Here is a 2,927-nt window from a genome sequence, read left to right as displayed (position 1 = left end):
CCCTCACTGTATATGTTTCCTTATTAAATACAAATCAGTCTACAGAAAGATGTACATGGATGTATGCAAAATTAATACATGCAAAGTTAATCTTAGTTCTATAAATCAGGTCACTGGTGGCCTGAGTGGATGAAGTGGAGTCGATTGGAAACGGACAGAAAGGAACTTTCTTGGAGATGCTTTACGATTTGATTTTGGTGTATTTACATGGGTTTAGACAATTATCAAAACCTGTTAACCTGAATACTTAGAGTCTGTGCATTTTATTAGGTGTTAATCAGATCTGAGTTTTAAAAAATGGTAGCAGTACCTAGCAAGGGAAGGTGGGGATCAAGAGAAATTTCTTTTAATGTGGGAAAAATAACAGCAAGTTCGTATACTAGTAAAAATGATCCAGTTGAAGGAAATATATTGATGAATAAAATAGGATGGAGAATTAGTGAGGGAGGGAGAGGGAGAATGTTACTTGAGTAGGAGAGAGGCTGGGGTCAAGTGCACAAGTGATGGGACTACTTCAGGAAGGCCGTGGGTACAGCGGGGTCGGGTCAGGTGATGTAGTTGCAAATGATGGTGGATGGTTGTGGTATTGCAAGTCTCCACAAGTCTTCTTTGATTTTTTTTTTTTTTTTTTCTGGGAGAAGTAGGAGGCCAGGACAATAGTTGATAGTGAGGGTAGAGGAGGAGGTGCAGGAGATCTGAGGAAGTGTAGAACAGTGGCCGTCAAACTGTATCAGAAGCATGAAGCATGTTAAAACAATTTTGCTGGGCCCGCCCCAGAGTTTCTGGTCCCGTAGGGCTGGGAAAGACCCTGAGAATGTGCCAAGAAGTTTATAGACGATGCCGATCTGGACAAGGTTCTGAGAACCACTGGTGTAGAGCTTGCATTTTTATTACCGAGACAGTGAGGCTTTGGATAATAAAATGGTTCAGCTAAGGGGCTAGAACTGTGAGAAGTAGCCCAGGCTGCTGTCTCCAGCCCTGGGTTATCCTGAATGTCCTTTCTGACTTCAGTAAGGGAGAGCAGTGGAAAGCCATGGGTGTTGGAGGTGAAGCAGGGGGCAGGCACTAGGAGGGAAACATAGGAGAAAGAAGCTGGGGTTACTAAAGCAACTCTGGCTCAGGTCACCTTGGTTGACTGTGCCCTGAGCCCTGATGAATAAATGTGGACAAGGAATTGTTTTGCCCTGATAAGTATACACGAGCAGAGCTTTGGATTATAGGAAGGCTTTGTTTTGTTTTCTACTGTAAAGGAGGCTTGCTCTTAGGCACTACATTAATGGAGGTATGATCACATTTTTTAAAAGGTTGGTACTTACTTCATTTGCAATCACATGTTTTCCTTCAGACCTAGTATGTATATTTCACAAATTATAAATACGATCACGTGAATATGATTGCAAAAATATTATCCATGAAATTAATATTTAAAGGCCTTTTAAATTAGATATAATCTATTGGAAAGCAATGGTGAAATGGGACTTGAACTATAAATACAGTATACCCATTCATATACCTGTTGATTCTCAGGAAAAGCTAGAAGGAAATGTGCTAAACATTAGCTGTGGCTTTTTTGTGTGACCATAGATGGTTTTAATCTTTTTGTTTTTTTTCATGCTTACAAAATGAGTGTAAGTTATTTTCATAGGTCATTTAAAAAACAAACTGTATTCATAATAGCTAATATAGCATAATATATAACTAATAACATACAAATTTTTTTAATGCACTGGCCTTGAGTCCTCAGTGCTTGGGATGTATCTATGATCAAGAAAAACGGCCCTGTCCTTTCAGAAGTTATATTTTGGGGCATCAGTGATGAAACTCACTGCATCTTAGCGAAGCTAGTGATACTATTGGATATTTCAGCGCAGGTGCAAATTTATATTTCGGTTGGAAGTACTGTTATTCTAATTTATGTTGTTTGCCTCCTTTGGATTGTAGATTTCTTGATGGACTGTGGGTGCTGTAGAAAGTGTTATTTATAATAAAAATGCTGTAATTTTGCCTTCAATAAATTAATAAATCTGTTTGATCAGTATAAAAATAGAGTATATAGTATGCATTTTAGGTTGGAGTTTATTCATAGATATGAGCAAAAATTCCCCAGAGTATAATATTGAATCATACCACATAGGATCAACTCTTTGATTTAAACAACTTAACAGCTTCCAGCATATGATGTATTAGTCTAATACATAAATAAAGGCTTTTGTAAGAATTCCTCCTTCCTTAACACTGGGTTTAAAAATACATTTTTTGGCAATAAAAAGGTTGAAGAACATGCTGCATGCTGCAAGGAGCCTTGAAAAATTAGGCTAAGGGAAAGAAGCCAGGCACAAAAGGCAAACGTATTATGTCATTTAGATGAAATATCTAGACTAGGGAAATGTATAGGGACAGAAAGTAGGTTCCTGGTTACCTAGGCGAGGAGGCAGGAACGGGAGCAGGTACTAATGGGTATGGGGTTTCTCTTGGGGGTGAAAATGTTCTAAAACTGTGGTGATGGTTGCACAGCTCTGAATACACTAAAACTATTGAATTGTACATTTTCAGTGGGTGAACTATATGCTATATGAGTTACACGCCAATAAAACTGTTACAAAAATTGTTTCTTAAACATTTCCCCCCATCTTAAGAGCTCTTCATCTGCTGTGTGGTGCGTCTTCATCTTCCCTGGGTGACTGATTGATGCACGACCACAGGCGTCCACTCAAGGGTCCTTCCCCACTCACCTACCCACTCCTCCCCCACGGCATGTGCAAACTTGCCTGAGTGTTTATACTTTGAAGGGAAAGGGAACTTGGCCTCAGGGAGTTTCTTAAAGGGAATCACTTTTGGGAAACATTTTAATTAGCTGATAGGCACAGAAAATCCAGACGGTATCTATCTCACATAATGAAGTAACTTTCAAACTTGTTCCTAGTTCT

This window comes from Balaenoptera acutorostrata, chromosome 16 (genome assembly GCF_949987535.1).
Source record: "Balaenoptera acutorostrata chromosome 16, mBalAcu1.1, whole genome shotgun sequence".
NCBI lineage: Eukaryota > Metazoa > Chordata > Mammalia > Artiodactyla > Balaenopteridae > Balaenoptera > Balaenoptera acutorostrata.
Note: the sequence above shows the minus strand (reverse complement) of the source record.